We start from the raw sequence: 19,539 nt of genomic DNA on the forward strand, positions 1-19,539 counted from the left end.
ATATTGACAAATGTATTGTTATTTCGTGGCTGCGCTGACACAAACTAAAAAGATACAAAGATAAAATATTTCTAATTAATTGTTTGTTCAGTCTTTTCACAATAGCTATACGTCATTGTACTCAACGTACTTCGACGGGGATGCCCAGCTTGAACTGTAATTTAACCGATTAAGTTCTATTCTCAATCGTTACAACTTTTACTGAATCTGCATTGGCATGTCTAGCGATATCATACCCTTTTCAGTTCGCGTGTGAAAAATTCAGCTCTGAGAATCGGTCTAGTACAATTCAGGCAGACCTATTTACTTACCGCCACTATTTAGCCAATAATATGGGTATGCAACGTTTAAACACAAAAAGTTAACCATCTATCATATCTAATAGCGAAAACAGCATATTTCATTAATTTGAGATTGAACGATAACCAACCTTTTGTGTAACAGTACTTTCTTAAGTTCTATGTATCTTTATATACAACGTAGCAGATGTGGAATGATTGCCAATGAGATAACTATATATTACAGACTAAAGAATACCATAGCGCAAATGCTGAAATGTCTCGTCTGCTTTACTTATGATAGTATATGTGTTGAACTTTTGTAATATTACGGGTTTTACTAGAAGTGTCACATACGGTTAAGATTATCAATGATCCAAAAAAAAAGGTCAAGGTCAGATGAACCATGCCATACAGACCGGTACAAACATCCCGTACACCAAATATAGTGGTTCTGATGCCTTCGAAACTGACAAATCTAAAATTTATGCTTGGCCAATGAATTCGGAACATAAGGTCGAAAGTATATGAACCCTGACCGACAGCCAGACATAGACATCTTACTATCATTCAATATATCAAATACAATTGAACTATTGCTTTTAGTATCTGGTAAACTGACAAAACCATGAAAACTTAACAAAGACCAATGAACCATGAAAATGAGGTCAACGTCATATATGAAACATGCAGACAGACATGTACACCATACACCAAATACAGTGGCCCTATAGCATTCAGGTATATAAGCAAAAGACCAAACCACATAAAATAAACATTGCCCAGTGATACATGATAATGAGGTCAAGGTTAGTTGAAACCTTTCTAGTCGAAAATGTACACCTTACAATCATAACAGCATACAGTTACCCTATAGCTTAACGAATCCACGATACGGACTTGACCACAAAACTAAACCTTCATCCATGAAATGAGGCACAGTCGAGGTCAGGTGAATCCTGTCTGACGGACATGTAGATTATAGGATCCCATGACAATAAAAATCTTTTGCCCTGTATATATTGGCTTTTATCACATCAATAACGTAGGAGTAGTTTTTGCCACTTTCTTTCTGATCTTTCAGTATAAATTTATCGAGTGCGTAGGTTTGTTTGCTTATAAGTTGGTGCATGTCTTTAGTGGCAAGACAGAGTTTGAAAGATACATATCTTAATCTGGTAATAAATTCATTCTTATTAAGTTGGCTTAGAACTGAGTCGTCGAAGTGTTTTGGACGATCATATAAATCCATTATTTGTTTATACATGGTTTGAAATTGCTCCTGTTTAATTTTCAGTGGTATTTCTTCGTATCCAAGTAAATCGACGTCACCAGAATCAGTTGTCAAACCTGGTGCCAATTTCTTGCCATCAAATGTTAGTGCAAAAGAATTGGATGGATTTGTTGAAACAACTTTCTTTACCATGAAATCAAATTTACCGGGTCCTTTTATATCGGGTAGATTCAGATCTGTGTTAAAAGTCTCGAGATGAATATGGCTGGGAACGGCAAAATTTATGAGTGCGTTTTCAGGATCATAATATCCTTTGTTTGTATGACATAATTGCCCACTGTTTTTGTATCCTGTCATAAATCTTTGGAAACGTCCATGGAAAAGAATGTTTCCAGTATACCAGAACTGTTTGGTTTCTTTGGACGGATATCGCATTAATATTGTTGTGGGAGTGCTCCAAAACCTCAAAATGTCACAAAACAATAAAAAGCAAATATTTGTAAAGTCAAATTTCTTATTTGCTATTAGATTGAAGAACATCAAAAGATACTAAATGAATCCAAACCTTGCTATTTCTTTCATTACAATGGGTAATAACTTCAGTATCACACTCTCCACATCCTCTTCACAATATTCGTTTATTGTTTCTGCAGTGTTATCTGCATCTTCAACCTGCATCATTGGCTCATCGTCATTGGTTTGCTTTTTTCGGCGTTTTGTTGACCATTGTCTTTTCTTATTACCGTAGTTATAATTTCTTTTTCTTTTCATTTTCTGAAAATATTAATACTTTGAAATGCTTAAATCCATTGAGGATCTTCGCTTTATAAATATAATGGGCATAAAAATGAGAAATAAAAATTATTAACACAAAATAAAACAATCTTAAATTTGTATAAGAAAATAAAACTTACAAATAAACTGATATTGCTATAATTCACCTAGTCTGTGTGGTATTATAAGATAATTAGATCCAATGACATTGCACGATTATAGCCCTATTCACCAACAAAAGAGACCCGGGTCAATCATGCAAATCTAGTTTTTTCTGTACCAATAACAAATATAAATTATCATATAATTGAAGAATAATTTGAACGTCTTCGTAGCATCAGATCTTTCACGATCCTTTTCACGATCTTCAAAAAGCGGTACGTTATCTTTCACGATCCGAAATATCAATTTTGTGTAAATATTTCTGTTTTTAAAAAGCTTCTGATTATGCTTACACAAAATAACTTTGAGGACCATTTGATTCATTCAAATGGAATGCCCTTTTTTGGAGAAAAGTAGTTTAGTCATTCGAATTATGAAAAAAATCATGTTTGTTTACATTTTTAATGTCATTGAAATGTCGAGGAGCAATCTGCCTTTTGTAGTTTTGTAAAAACGATGTACTTTTAAACCTGGATTTTCTCACATACTGATCATAATATTGAACCATTTTGACAGACAGTTTTATTTTGTTGTAAATTTGTCCGTGTAATTAATTAGATTAGATTATTTACTGACCTTTCATATGTCTTCTCGATTAGATTTCCTTCACGATCCTATACCAGAGCTTTCACGATCCAATCGCAATATTTGACCACCGTTAGGTATTCTTTCACGATCATTTCTCTCGATAAACCGAATGACACCCGTGATGTGGTATATATGTTTTAAAAGCTGGGAACAGGACATTAATTGTCTAGTTCTACGTTCATGTCAAACACATGTGAAGTGAACCTAATTCATGTAAATGTTGAATTTATGACTGAAATAACCTGTGTCAGTCCGTGCCAGAGTCAGGTTGTATATTATCTGCAAGAAATAACACAGGATTGATTATACAAGAAGATGGGGGAACATATTTTGATTTTTCTTCTCTTGAATTTTTTGGTTTCAAGATACAAGTCGATATTTGCCAAAAGAGGTCAGATTTGCAGAATTTTCATGTAACTTTTCAATAAACTTTCTTTTTATAAGGAAAATAATAACTTATCAAAAGCAAGTAAAAGGTTAACCAATATCATCATGAAAAAGAACACTACAGTATCACTTACCAGTATTACAAACTCTGTGTTGCCATAAACTGCACGAATCACACTATAAGGACGTTATGTTGCTTTGTTGTTACTTTTCTGGAACACTCGATGCAGTGGTCGGTACCCGTTTTGGGAATGATCAAGATTGTTTTATTTCATGCTCTATTATAGAACTATGTGGTAAGATCAAAAAATCCTCTGTTTTGTTCACCCAAAACTTGGTCTTCCAATTTAAATTCAAGGTAATATTACAATTACGAGAATTTGTTTCTGTTTGTTTGGAATCAGGAATTTGAGGCAAATGTTGATACAAATAACGTTTATTTCTTGTTGACAGTTCAGTGAAAGCATATTAACGATAAGTAGAATGAGCTGACCCCAAGGGTGACTGGGGAATAGAAATATGGTCACTCTTGGTCTTTTCCGACCAGTCGGCAGTAAAACCCTTGCCAATGTGGAGTGTCTGTTTGGCTGTGCGGGAAGTATAAATTCTCTGGTCAGAATGGGGACGTTAAATCCGATGCTTCTTGTAAAGAGAGAGTGTCACACTTCCTGCACGTCAAGAACCCTTGTAACAACTGTTTTATGGGTTGATTTCCTTTTGCAAGGCAAAATTTCAGTTCCTATCCAATTTATCCTGATTTTCCAGTGGCATTTTAAATTCCCCACCCTTCATCCAGGTCGACCCCTCACTACAGGACCTATAACTATTGTATGTAGTGTTACTGACTTGATTTGTTCCCGTCTGAACATGCATACAATATCCACGTTAGGCAAACCAACAATCAATCATTAATCGGAAAGATATCTTATAGTCTTGAACAAGTTATAGTACCTAAAATACAATAATTTATGGAATAAATCGGAGTATTGTTGCATATATATAGAGAGAGGAGTGGATATTTATAATGTGATGTTGTATCTAGGTCAGACGAAAAACTAAAAAGAATTTCTAAAAAATACAAGAAATTGTAGTGTTGGAATGCATAAGATGTATTTGATGATGGTATATTCAAATGGTGTCGTCACTTGCTTTCATTTCGTTTTTTGGTAATTTCTCCAAAAACAGTTTTCAATTGTATATATATATATATATATATATATGTACGTCTGAACCAGTGACGACTCTACAACAGATTTTATCCATCGGATCACCAGCAGTGATGGTGATACAAGGCTGAAAATACATTCTGTATATATAATTCGTCTAAACAACAGCCCAACAATGTTAGATCCGCAAAATTACTAAATTGAGGTAAATTATATGGCCTTCCAAATACCGTTTCGATTCCTAACATCACTGAAGAGACATTAATTGTCGAAATCCGGATATGGTGTACCAATTTTTACACCTTATTTTTGCGGTATACCATCTTTTCCGCAAGTTTATTGTTTTCTGTTTGGAATTAAATTATAATTAAGATCCATTTTGTTACACCTGATGATCCGTTTATTTGGCAATCGCCATGGCAGTCAGCAGGGTTTAAGAACATCCGTTGCTCGACCTGCTAGTCAAATGCGTTTTGTTGAAATATACTTTTTCACTTTTTTGGTCTTTTGGAACATGTTGTTTGTGCTGTATCTAGACCCCTCTACCAAGAAATTTGTTTTGCATGCACACGTATAAAAGTTGCGGTTTTTATCCAACGCAATCATAGGTTTGAACGTTGTTTTCAATTTAGACTTGTTTATATTTTTTCGTTTGGGTTTGTATTATATTTGCCTTCGGGTTTATATAATCCGTTCATCCTATTTCGACTCTTCAAAATTCAAGAGTCTATCCTAAATTGAGGTAAATTATATGGCCTTCCAAATACCGTTTCGATTCCTAACATCACTGAAGAGACATTAATTGTCGAAATCCGGATATGGTGTACCAATTTTTGCACCTCATTTTTGCGGTATACCATCTTTTCCGCAAGTTTATTGTTTTCTGTTTGGAATTAAATTAATAATTAAGATCCATTTTGTTACATCTGGTGATCCGTTTATTTGGCAATCGCCATGGCAGTCAGCAGGGTTTAAGAACATCCGTTGTTCGACCTGCTAGTCAAATGCGTTTTGTTAAAATATACTTTATCACTTTTTTGGTCTTTTGGAACATGTTGTTTGTGCTGTATCTAGACCCCTCTACCAAAAAATTTGTTTTGCATGCATACGTATAAAAAATGCGGTTTTTATCCAACGCAATCATAGGTTTGAACGTTGTTTTCAATTTAGACTTCTAAACATTAGCCCAACAATGTTAGATCTGTACATTTGCTTTTGCAAATTTTTTGTTCTTCCCTCGCCGGGATTCGAACTCATGCTACTGAGATATCGTGACACCAAATCGATTTTGGTGTCACGATATCTCAGTAGCATGAGTTCGAATCCCGGCGAGGGAAGAACAAAAAATTTGCAAAAGCAAATGTACAGATCTAACATTGTTGGGCTGATGTTTAGACGAATTGTGTATACAGAATGTACACAGCCATGTATCACCATCACTGCTGGTGATCCGATGGATAAATCTGTTGTAGAGTTGTCACTGGTTCAGACGTACGTATATATAATGTAAAATAAAAATAAAATTTTATCTACGAATTGGCGTAATCATATACTAATTTTTTGGCGCAAATGATACTAGGTATTCTAAGGTCTAGTGGCGAAAACGTATTCGCGCAAATGAGTTGTGGCACAAAAGAACGCATTTTTGGCGCAAATAGATTTCTCCTCCAATAATCATGTATACAACCACATAGATATATATAAAGATATATAAAGAACAAAAAAGCACCCGATTGAAAATATCAAAGCACATGTCATATTCAATATGAATTATGATCACATATGAAATATGCACACATATATTTAAAATTTACAACATAAAATTGAGAATGGAAATGGGGAAAGTAGTGTGAAAAGGCCGATTCTGCGGCACTCCCCATTTTCAAGGGCAAAACCTGCATAGGACCCCCAACCCCGAGGCTAAGATGCAATCCGACAGAGTCCCTTCTTAGCGTATAATAAATCATGACTTTTGTGCACAATGGATTCGTCGACACAGATGACTTCATCAGCGAAAACACCTTAGAGGGAAGGGTGGCCCAAATTGAAATAAATTAAAGAATGGCATCGGGTAAGAATATCATGGATCAGTACGCAAATTTTTTCTTGGAGAATCAGGAAGATTTGAAGAATAGCGCCCCAACCCCAGTTTCAGCCCCAACCCCAACCCCTCAGCAGTGCTGCGACAACCCAAATATGGCACAGATGGATCCGACCACCCAGATGTGTCAAAACTGCGGCGCTCAGCCGACGAAGCTGAAATTTGAAGACCAACCAGAAGAAGAATGGGTGAGACACACCTGCGGTGTCCCACTAAAGAGGAAAAAGGGGCAGTTTTGCAAAAGTAAGCCGGGAATGGACGGTCTCTGCTGAAGACATAGGAAGCAGCCGCGCCAACAGGACGATGACGAGAACATCCCAATCGTAGGCAAAATTGTGGTAAAAGAGACCATGAAGACACTCCGTCAAATAGCTATGGATGAGGGTTTGAGAGGGGTCAGCAGGATGTCGAAGAAAAAGTTGGTCAAACTCATCGAGGAGAAAACTAACCGAAAATTTGCCCGCGAAGAGGTCTTCACAAAGAAGGAGCTGAAGGCCATCGCCAAAAGACGCGGAATCACTAAATATTCCCGACTAGGAAGAGCCGCCCTAATCGATCTGGTGAAGAAGGATATCGAAAATGTCCCAGTGGAAGACGAGATCAAGGTAGTCGACCGACGCGATGCATTGAAAGGAGTCTTTGGCACAGTCAGAATCGACCCGCTCCAGCAGCATGATTTGGAAACGTTTTTTCAGGTAAGTCGCAACACCATCTCCAGGACGATCGAAGATGCCCTCACCCGAAAGAAGGGCTTGAAAGTACAGCTAGTGCTGAAAGTGGAGCTGGTCAAAACGAATCCCGTGACTGGGGGGAACACCTACGTCATCCCTTACTTCAGATCAGCCCAGACAGTCATCACCGAATCAGCAGACCTTGACTTTGAGATTGCGGTCATGGTAGGGAGGATCAAGGAAAGCATGTCAAGGTATATGCGTGAGGGTAGTGGATGGACCTTTGCCCACATCGAGCAGCTAGAGATCCACCTGGACGAATTTAAGCCACTTAGGGGCAGCTCCTAATTCCACTCCCAAAGCCACTCGCTCAGAAGAAGGCCGTCATCAACGTCCAAAACCAAGATCAGGAGTGCTTCCGTTGGGCCATTCTTTCAGCCCTACATCACGAGGAAGTGGACAAAAACTGCACCAAGCGGGTAGGCCAGTACAAGCAGTGGGGGGGATGAGCTAAAATTCGATGATATCGACTTCCCAGTGTCCCTCAAGGCGATCGATAAATTCGAGAGGCGGAATGTAGACCTCAACATCAACGTCTATGGCTACGACGGTCTGAAGAAAGGTGAGGACGGGGAAGAGGACCTCCAGATATATCCCCTAAGGATATCCAAGAACACCGGCGCGCAGCACGTAGATCTCCTTTTCATAACCAGCGATAGCAAGCAGCATTACTGCTGGATCAAGACCTTTTCACGACTCTTGAGCTCGCAAGTGTCGGAGCACGGGCATGAGCTCTTCTTCTGCCGCAGATGCCTGTGCACTTTTCCAGGCAGGATATCCTCGACGAGCATATGGAGTACTGCGGTCAGAAGGAGGCGGTCAGAATCGAGATGCCGGAAGAAGGATCCCTCATTAGCTTCCAACATCACAAGCGTCAGATGAGGGTTCCATTTACCATCTACGCGGATTTTGAGTGCTTTACGGGAAAGATGGATACCTGCCAACCCGACCCATCGCGAGCCTACACGAAGGCATACCAGCTACATCGACCATCGGGTTTCAAAGTATGCCCAAGGCGACTACAAGGGATCGGTCGTCTACTGTGGGGAGGATGCGGCCAAGAAATTCATGGAGTGCATGGAGAAGGAAGTTGGGGAGATCGACAAAATCTATCGGGACAACAAACCCATGACGATGACGGACGAAGATAAGGAGAGCTTTGCGGCGAGCACACTCTGCCACATTTGCGGTGACGCATTGGGTGAGGATAAGGTACGGGATCACGATCCCCTCACGGGTAGGTATCGCGGCGCCGCAAACAACCAGTGCAATCTTGACTTCAAGCTCCCCAAATACGTGCCCATTGTCTTCCACAACCTGAGTGGGTACGACGCCCACCTTTTCGTGAAGGAATATGGATTCGGGGAAGGGAATATCATCTGCATCCCCAACACCGACGAGAAGTACATCAGCTTCTCCAAGAAGGTGGGAGACCTTGAGATGAGGTTCATCGACTCCATGCGATTCATGCTCAGCTCTCTCGAAGCCTTGGCAGGGAATCTTACCAAGGACAAATTCAACGCGACGCAGAAGTGCTTTGGCGACCGCTCCGAACTGATGCTTAGGAAGGGGGTATATCCCTACGATTATATGGATGGACCCGCCAAGCTGGAGGAAACGCAGCTACCGCCCAAGGAGGAATTTTTCAGTAGACTCTATGGCACGCACATCAGCGATGAGGAGTACGAGCACGCGCAGCAGGTTTTCGAGAAATTCATCTGTCGGACGATGCAGAACTATCAAATCTCTACCTGGAGAGCGACGTAGCAATACTGGAGGATGTCTTCGAGGATTTCAGGGATACGTGCATGGTGAACTACAAGCTCGATCCCGCACACTACTTCACAGCCCTGGGGCTATCCTACGACGCGGCGCTGAAATTAACTGGGGTCCGACTGGAGCTTCTCTCAGATCCGGACATGCTGATGATGTTTGAGGATGGGACCAGGGGGGGGGGGGGGGTGACCATGATCTCCCATCGATATAGCAAGGCCAACATTCCCTACATGACCGATCACGATGCGTCGCAGCCGACCAAGTATCTGACCTACTTTGACACCAACAATCTCTACGGGTGGGCCATGGCGCAACCCCTTCCCACGGGGGAATTTGAATGGATGGAGCCGTCAGAAATCGAGGACATCTTGAGCTATCCAGACGACCACGAATATGGCGCCATGGTGGAATGCGACCTGGAATACCCCCAAGATCTCCACGACGATTATAATGACTATCCTCTCGCGCCGGAAAGTGTGGAGATCGACATAGTGCGTAAGCTGTTGCCTCACCTAGATAAGCGCACAAAGTACATCCTCCACTATCGAAACCTCAAAATGTATATGGGAATGGGGATGAAGCTCGCCAAGGTCCATCGCATCATTGGATTCAGACAATCCCCATGGCTCAGGCCGTACATCGACAAAAACACCAAGCTCAGAGCCGTGGCCAAGTCCGACGCCGAGAAAGATTTCTTCAAGCTCATGAATAATTCGACAAGACCATGGAAAAGCTCGTGGCCAAGCCCAACTTCGATCGTCGGGTCGTCTTCACCGAGAACCTGGCAGCCGTCCATATGAAGAAGACGAAGCTCAAGTTCGATAAGCCCGTCTACTTGGGAGCATGCATCCTGGATATTTTGAAGATCCTGATGTATGACTTCCACTACGGATTCGTGCGAAAGATGTATGGCGACGACGCCCGGCTGCTTTTCACCGACACCGACAGCTTGGCCTACGAGATCCGAACCGAGGGTTTCTACAAGGATATCGCTCCCCACGTCCAGGAGAAATCCGGCCGACCACCCCTCCGGAATTCCGGTTGGCGCAAATAAGAAGATCATCGGCATGTTCAAGGACGAGTGCGGCGGCAAGAGCATTACCGACTTCGTGGGACTCCGGCCGAAGCTGTACGCCTACAAGATGGATGACTGCGCCGCCGCCAAAAGAGCCAAAGGAGTCGCGAAGACCACCATCAAGCGCAACATCACCTTCGACGACTACAAGAGATGCCTCGACACGCAGCAGGAGGTCCACAAGTCCATGAATATTATCCGCAGCCACCTCCACCAGATCTACACCCAGGAGATCAACAAGGTCGCCCTCTCTGCCAAGGATACCAAGCGCCACATCCTACCAGACGGCATTAGCACCCTCGCCCACGGACACTATCGAATCGCTGACGCCCGCGACTGAGGTGGGACCCTCCCTCTCACCACCCCTCTGCATGCGCAGTTAGCAGGCTCTGACGGGTGCGGATGCCCATCTCTCCTCTTCTACACTTGGCAGTCTCTGACGGGTGCGGATGCCCATCTCTCCTCTTCTACACTTGGCAGTCTCTGACGGATGCGGATGCCCATCTCTCCTCTTCTACACTTGGCAGTCTCTGACAGCCCTAGGCATCCCTCGATTCAGAGGAGTATTTATGCGCGATACCCTACCACCCAGCCCGCGCCGCATTGAATGTGGAATCTTGAATCACGATAGCTGGGAAGGTCCTGGATCGCATTGGACTTGCTGGTACAAGCGCGGACCGACAAAGTATTACTTTGACTCTTATGGATTGTCACCGCCTGACGAGATGGTAGACTATTTACAGCCTGAGATCCGATACAACACCGATGAACTGCAGAAGCGAGGGGATGTGGTGTGTGGTCATTTTTGCCTGTACGTGTTGAAGATGCTGGCGGCCGGAAAGTCGCTGGAGGACGCAGTCTTCTCACTCTATAAATAAATGGATAAGTTTGGATCCCATGCAAGAAAGCGTGCATCCCTTCGGCGAATGCTACAGGATTTGGATATGAACGACAATCGCATTTCTAACCTAGGAAATCCCAAGGACAGCTCGGATGCTGTGACAAAACGGTGGGTAACAAAAGAGTTGAAAGATGGTATGAAAGATATTCATAAATTAGATTCTGAGTGTAAACAGATGCAGAGGACCATCAAGCGAAGCAAAAGGAGTATGACTCATCAATCGGAGAACTCACAAAAAAGGTGATGACTCTAAAAGATAGTAAAGTCGATAAGTCAAAATGTGCCTTAACCAACGGTGGTAAGATAAACGCTGAGCTGCATATGCAAAAGTTTCACGTGCTGAATCTCCCACTCCCAGAAACCGACAATGAACCCGTCACCAAAGCCCTTTACGATCGTCTACAGTCGGAATTGGATGCATTGAGGGTTTTTGTCGAATTGAAGCATGCTTAGTTTTTCCAAATATTTCAAGTCTCAATGTTGTGACCAGAAAGGTTGTTGAGGATTATTTCAGATCTGATTGTGGGACCCACTAGTTAAAATTCTTAGGATAACCCTTCCACTTCACAAACACCTCATTAATCCCGTTCTTGGTTCGCCTGCGGAGGATCTTCTCTATGCGGTAGACGTCCTGATCAGTCTTTTGAAGTTCAGGCTCATAGAAGGATCCCTGAATAACCTCGCCGCTGAAATCCTTGAGGCGATAAGTGGGTGGCTGCGTCGCTAGGGCCTGGGCGATGGTAAAGACCTCCTCGGTCCAGCGCGGAGTATATCCGTTCTCGAAGGTGCCCTTCTTCTTGGTGATCCGGACCTTAAGCTTATCGCCGACGTCGAATCGCCGCGGCTGCATGGGAGGGAGGTCTCCGTAAAGGTTCCAGAAGACCTTGGTCTCATGCTCTTTCTGGCTGGCGGCTGCGGGGATCATCTTGATGGATCGATGCTTGGTGGTATTATACTGGTGGACGAGATCGTCCAGGACGGAAAGGTAGGTGTGCGTGGAATTTGCCGAGAAGTGCTTGAACATCCTCTCCTTCATGGTGCGATTCCAGCGCTCCACCACGCTCGACTTCTCTTCGTTCTCGGTGGAGTAGAGCTCGACGTCGTGCTTCCCGAGCAGATCCTTCACCTCACGATTATAAAATTCGGTCCCTTTATCGGTCCATAGCTTCTCGGGCGTGCGATGCTTGAAGACGGTCCGGAAGGCATCTTGCACAGTGGCACCTTTCTTATCCTTGAGCGGCACCAACCAGCCGTACTTGGAGAAGACGTCGATGATGCTCAAGAGGTACTTGAAGCCTCGGTTATCGCGGGAGAAGGCGCTCATATCTACGAGATCGGCAGCCCAGGTCTCGTCCACACCACCTACCACCACGCGACGCTTCTGGAATTTGCGTCGGACTGGCTTATGCAGCTCTTCGGCTAGCTCGTCCGACCATCGTACTTTTTTTTTCCCCACACCCAGCCCAAATCGTGCTTTGGTACCGATGATAGGTCTGACGATGCCACGCTCAAAGCGCTCACGCGCAGTGGGATTGGGGATGGCATCGAGGGAGGCTAGCATCGTCTTATCGCAGATCGAATTGCGTGCGGTCGTATTCTTATGCTTGGCGTAGCAAAGATCGTGGCGGTAGGCGGCCTCATCGACTCGATTGATGGGCCTCGACCAAGGTTTGGGGATACCGTCAGCATTGAGTCGCTGGCTGAGTCTGGTCCCCGGACCGGTGAAACTATGCCCCGGCAGATGCATCTCGACGGGCATCCGATTGATCAGCTTGTTCATGAGTCCGGCACCCTCCTCCGTCTTGATAAATTGGGACTTTCGAGTACCGCACTCCGCGCAGGTCCCCACCTTCCGCCGCCGCCGTCCGTCATTGCTCGTGATCACGGCGCGATTATTCGTCTCCGTCTTCCTCTTGCATTTCAAGCAGTTCATTGCCATTTTATATAAATAAATGGACGTCGAATACCTTACCTACGATGAGCTCACCGCGAGTCGGCATAACCACTTTCTCCTCCCGCAGCGATCCATCCGAGGTCTGATCATCGGAAAGTCGGACTGCGGCAAGACGACGCTGCTGAATAACCTCCTCCTGCGCGATGGATGGCTCGACTACGATCGACTCTACGTCTTCGGAAAATCGCTCCACCAGCCCATCTACCAGCTACTGCAGCGGGCGCTGGGGAAAGGATTTTCGAAAGACGATATCCGCGACCTTCTCTCCATCAAGGATCGCTATTCCCACTCTTTGGTCGACGTGGTGAATGCCATGAAGCCACCGTCCAAGCCAAGCGGTATCGAGCCCTTCTTCTTCGAGCAGGTGAGCGACGTGCCCGATCCCCGAGAGCTCGACCCCATCCGCAAAAACCTCATGGTCTTTGACGACTTGATGCTGAGCAAGCAGAGCAAGTGCGAAGACTACTAAAAGAGGGACGAAAGTTACCAGAGGGAAGTCAAACTCATAGATCGAAAACAAACTGACAACGCCATGGCCAAAAATAAATGGACAAACAGACAAATAATAGTACAGATGACACAACATAGAAAACTAAAGACTAAGCAATACGAACCCCACCAAAAACTGGGGGTGATCTCAGGTGCTCCGGAATCGGACTACGTGCGCGGTCGCCATAATAACGTGGACTGCTTCTACCTCTGCCAAAATTACTTCAAGCTGCCGCGGCAATCGATCCGGGTGAATGCAAACTTCATCTGCCTCCTCGAGCAGGATGCCAAGAATCGCGATCATATCCGCCAGGACCATTGCAGTGACCTCACCCCGGCTTAATTCGATGCCCTATGCGACCGCTGCTGGTCCAAGCCTCACGGATTCATGACCATCGATCTCACGAGTCCCAAGACGGCAGGAAAGTATCGATGCAATCTAGATGAGTTCTATCGAGTCTAAGATAAAGAATGGATCACTTGCAGGCATTTTTCCTGGAGAATCAACGGAGAATGCTCCCAAGCCCTCACGACCACCCCCCTGAATGCAAGCACGAGTGGGACTCAGTCGATATGACAAGTATGTGTTGGAAGTGCGGTCGCGTGATCATCCGCCCGATCGATAGCAGTGGAGGTGATTTTGACACATGGAACCCTGGCCGTCAGTATGATAAGGTGGAGCGCTTTCCTCAACCCCAATGAACTACCAAGACGATTCGAGGCCATCAGTGCACATACCCATGCCGCCCTGGTAAAGACCTATGCGGTAGACACTTTAATCTTGCAAAGAAAAAGGGGGCCGTAGTGGATACGGTCGATACCCCTAGCGATTGGGAAAGGCGTCTGAACCTTCCCCAGGCGCTTGGGGGCGTTTCTCCTAACGCTTAAGGGCGATCGATCCAACGCTTAGGGGCGTTCGATCCAACGCTTAGGGGCGTTCGATCCAACGCTTAGGGGCGTTCAACAGCGTTCGATCCTATAAATAAATGACGTTTATCAAGATTACTGACCCTAAGCAGCGTGAGGCACTTGCCAGGGAGTTGCAAGACACCAAGCGGAAGATTCAAGCCAGTAATATGCAGCACCGCCTTGACAATATTGGACTCAGCCGAGACCTTTCCAAGGTGTTCAAGCCTGTGGTTGAGGCTCAGCGGGAAGCAGCTTCAAAAATCACCAAAACGATCGCAGACCTTCCTGCTGCAGTGCCAGCCCTCCCTCCTCCACCGCCCACAGATACCGTCCTCTGAAAACGATGGTCTTATCGGAAGCTCACCAGTTACTTTTGACGATGATGATATTTTCGTAGATGGTGTGAGGTACAAAGGAACCCTTGGCCTCTGGGAACTCATGGTGAAAAAGAATCCAGAATCGTTCGAGCCTGAAGACCGAGAGGACTATGCACAAATCCTGAAAAGTTCCGGTGCCATGTATCAAGGCAATTCCACCCTCTCGAGAACCCCGAAGGCGAATAAGGGTTACAAGTGGAAGGAAATCGTGTCCCACATCTACAAGAAGGATAAGTTTGGTAGTGGGCTGCAAACCATATTTCTCCCTTCCAACTTCAAGCAGCTTCTCGATCGCTTGGAACTGTGTGCCGCAGCATACCGAGCAGGAAATAATGGTGTGCGCAACGAAATTGTGTCGATTATCGATGCTATGAAGAAGGGTAGACATATCAGCATCGATGAATATAAGGCGCTTCATACTAGCATCCTATAAATAAATGTTGCAAATCAAGAAAGGTTACGCTCGAAAGTACGCCTACGGTGGTAAAGGACTGTTTGACACAATCGCCAGTTTGACTGGACGCATGTTTACTTCCTCTGCCGCCAAAACCCTAGGTCGTAAGGCAATGAGTGCTGCCACCAATGCAGCCTTGAAAGGTGTTGAAAAAGGAGCCTCCAAAGCCGTCGACCATGTGACCCGCCCCAGAAAACGCAGTAAAACCCCCCAACAGCCTAGTGTTCAACGCAAGAAGCTAGAGCAAGTTCTGTTGAACAATCTAATTATATATAATCTCCGGCTCTTGTATCAAAACCATCCACGACTTCGTCCAACGCTATAAATAAATACATTATGTCTGACATCCTTACAATCACCGAAGGGTTGACCTTCGACGAAAGTCTCCAGGAATATCAGGTTCGAGAATATGAACCACAAGCCGGTGCCTAGCTGAACAATGCCGGTGCTGAAATCCGAATCAACATCGAAACCCAGGATTTGTTCCTACACCCCGCCGAAAGTTATCTCGTGGTAGAAGGTCGACTTCTCAAGAATGATGACACAGCATATGCCAATGGCGATCTTGTGTCGCTCACCCATAATGGTATCATGTATCTCTTCAAGAGCATCAGTTACAGGCTTTCCGGTCAGCAAATCGAACATATTAACGACCCCGGCATCGCCACCACTGTGCTGGGAATGTTAACCTACCCCGACGACTTCTCCAAATCGCTGGGTCTCAACCAACTGTGGTATAAGGATTCTTCCACCGATCGATGCTGAGGCTGAGAACACTGGATTTGCAGCCCGCCATGGATACATTATCACCAAGCCCACCAACAAAGGATCGTTTTCGTTTGCCATCCCCCTAAAACATATTTTTGGATTCGCAGATGATTACAACAAAATAGTGTACGGGTTCAGGCACGAACTCTCACTCGTTCGCGATTCAAATGCTAATGCCATTCTGAGAGCAGCTGCCGTCAACGATCCGGCAAAGATCGTCCTGTGTAAACTATCGTGGTTCGTCCCTCACATCACCCCCACAGACGAAAATAAGATGCAACTGTACAAAACCATCCAGAGTAAATCAAAGATCCATTGTGGATTTCGCATGAGACAGTGCGATTCCATAGCCGTCCCCCAAGCCTCACAGTTTAACTGGCGCCTAGCTGCCAAGAGTGGTCGCGAAAAGCCTAGATATATCATTATTGCCTTCCAAACCGACAGAAGTGGTGACCAAACCCATAATGCTTCCGTGTTCGATCACTGTCGATTGCGAAATATCCATATCACCCTCAACGCTGAACGTTATCCGGCAGTCGACTATAATGCAGCTTTCAACGAAAATAGGATCGCCAGAGTGTTCAAAGAGGCCTCTGACTTCAGAAAGAAATTCCACAACATGGACAGTCTCCTCAGTAATGGTGGTATCAATCCCTCCGATTTCATCGACTTGTACCCCTTGTTTGTGATTGATGTTAGTCATCAGTCTGAGCGTCTCAAAGAATCCACGGTGGATATTCAGATCCGAGCCGAATTCGCCCGCAATGTTCCAGCCAACACCGAAGCGTTTGCACTTGTCATTTCAGACAGAATCCTACAGTTTGAATCCGATGGTCAGAAGATGAACGTCGTGTACTAAAAGTAAATGGATAAAATTCACCTACAACTCCTCTTTGTCAGTCGCCCCGCCGAAGTCTATGCGATCGTAGTGAAGGCTGGTAAACAACTCAAGGAGCAGTATGACGGTATCGAAGAGTGGAAGCAAAAATGTGTGACAATGGTCTACCATAAATAAATGGACAACACATTGTTGCAGCAAATTGTCGATAATACCGACCCAAAGCATGGGTTTTCCTTCATCGTCTCTGGAAACGATAGCCGCATCCTTACCCGATTCAACCCCCCACTGCATCTCAAAGAATCTAAGGCCTACGAGATGGCATTGGTAAACCTGGAAACCTACTACTCCATCCCAAACATTCACGCAGGTAACAATTCCTTCCAATATTCTCAAGACGAAGGTGCCAACTGGTTTCCCATTGTGTTGAGCACTGGCTCGTACGGTATAGATGAAATTAACAATGAGGTCCATCGACAGATTCTTCTCAACTGGCACAAAACTAAGATCATCATTGGTGCCAACCGCTCGAATCTGAGAGCAACCCTGAACCTAGCCAAAAACTATCAAGTAGACTTTGACGTCGAAAACAGCCTTAGCACCGTGTTGGGGTTTAAGCGACGACTCTACACTTTTGATAGGGCTACAAATGGGTACACCGAGGGTGAACACATTGTGAATATCATCAGCATTAACAGCATTCTGGTGAATAGCGATATCATCCATGGGAGCTATGTTTACGGTACCCAGCAGTCCACCATCTACAGCTTCTTTCCCGCAGTCGATCCTGGTATGAAGATCATTCAAACCCCTAAGAATCTAGTATACTTGCCGGTGACCCTGCGAACCATTAATCGCATGCAGACGTATCTCACCGATCAAGATGGTAGACCCATCGATTTCAGGGGTGAACATCTCACCATCCGCTTTCATCTTCGTGAGGTATAAATAAATGACTTATCACGAACATGGTTTGAGTTTGACAAAAGGTCAAGCTGATAAACTTCAGCGGGCGGCTAAGATAGGTTGTCCGGTCTCCATTCGTTTGTCCCACGCAAACCTGCAAGGTGAACACAAGATGTTACTCACCACCCGTCAGGTTCAAAAGATCGCCAAGCTCCTACAGAAGGGTACTGGTGGCATGGTCCTAGAGTTGAGTGCGACCCAATTGAAAGAAAACATGCAGAAGGTGGGTGGCTTCCTACCCATGCTGGCGGGGCTTGCAATGAGGGCACTCCCCATGATAGCTAAGACCATTCTACCTGCCTTGGGTGTTGGAGCCTTGAGTGGTCTGGGTGGTGTAGCCGTCAACAAAGCCTTAGGGTCTGGATTGTACATAAAACGTGGTGGGTGTGTTTGTACCGTGAAACCTAGTGGCGGCGGTCTCTACCTCAAACCCTCAAACGCCCGGATCACCTATGGTGATGGACTTTACTTGAAGCGTGGTCAGCAATTCCACGACGGAGCCGGTTTAATTTTAGGTCCTAACAGCCCCTTCAAAAATATTCCCCTCCTCGGTATGCTCCTATAAATAAATGGATCAAGTAGATGCCAGTCATATCGCATGCATGGAAGAGGAGCTCACCGCAGAAATCCGGAGATATGAGCATGCGTTGAAGATCTACAACCGATTGGATAAGGTCATCTCCATTGCCCTGGGTGGGTGCTGCGTAGGCAGTCTATTGCTGACCAGTGGTACCATGGGGTCTGCTCTGACCGGTGTGGGTGCCGTGGCATCCATTCCCATAGGTTCCCTCACCTGTGTATGTGCCACGGGGATAATAATCCTATCCTTGATCTCACGCCGAGTCGCCAAGAAGAAAAAGAAGCATCGAGACACCGTGCGATTAGCCAAAACCTACAAGTCCCAGCTGTCAGGTGAAGACGGTGCTCCTGCAGTCTGCCTGAAGAACTACTACGATGAGAAGGATCAGCTTCGTCAACCTTATATCCCAATTAGTGAAGAATTGAATGCGCATGCGCCGTAGGGAAGGTTCTTCCAATCGCGCCTCGCTCCCCGCTCATTCCCGAACCCTCTAGATCAAAGTGCTAAGTGACAAAAAAAAAAAAAATTCCCAATTCGCTTTGGATTGGGATATTTTGCGTCCTCACCCCTAGCCCTCGGTTATTTTTTTGTTTTTTTTGTTTTTTTTTTTACTTCCTCACCAGATCGTATGAGAGATACTCCTGCTTGGACTTTTTGCTGAGCTTAAACCCAGTGCTTCGTACGAAGGCTCCTTGCAAAGAATATTTCTCCTTATTAAGCGTGGGGCAAGCCCATACTTTACTGGTCTCTCCTTGACGGTCCTTTAGGGTGAGGATTTTGCTTTTTCCAAACTTACTATCCACTTCAGCCACCTCTAAGATCTTATAGATCACCTCGATGGGCAAGTCTTTCCATTTGATGGCTTCCTGATTCTGGTCATGCACCTTTTCCTGAAAGGTGTCTTCGCTGATGAAGTCATCTGTGTCGACGAATCCATTGTGCACAAAAGTCATGATTTATTATACGCTAAGAAGGGACTCTGTCGGATTGCATCTTAGCCTCGGGGTTGGGGGTCCTATGCAGGTTTTGCC

The 19,539-nt window shown here is 45.0% G+C and overlaps 1 protein-coding gene across 1 annotated transcript in view; it reads left to right on the top strand.

The window, feature by feature from the left end:
• Positions 1-19,539, top strand: part of LOC127698935 (calpain-9-like) — a 234,628-nt gene that overhangs the window by 179,819 nt on the left and 35,270 nt on the right. The gene's annotated exons all lie outside the window — the stretch shown is intronic.

Source organism: Mytilus californianus, unplaced genomic scaffold (assembly GCF_021869535.1).
Source record: "Mytilus californianus isolate M0D057914Y unplaced genomic scaffold, xbMytCali1.0.p SCAF_4, whole genome shotgun sequence".
NCBI classification, from domain to species: Eukaryota; Metazoa; Mollusca; class Bivalvia; order Mytilida; family Mytilidae; genus Mytilus; species Mytilus californianus.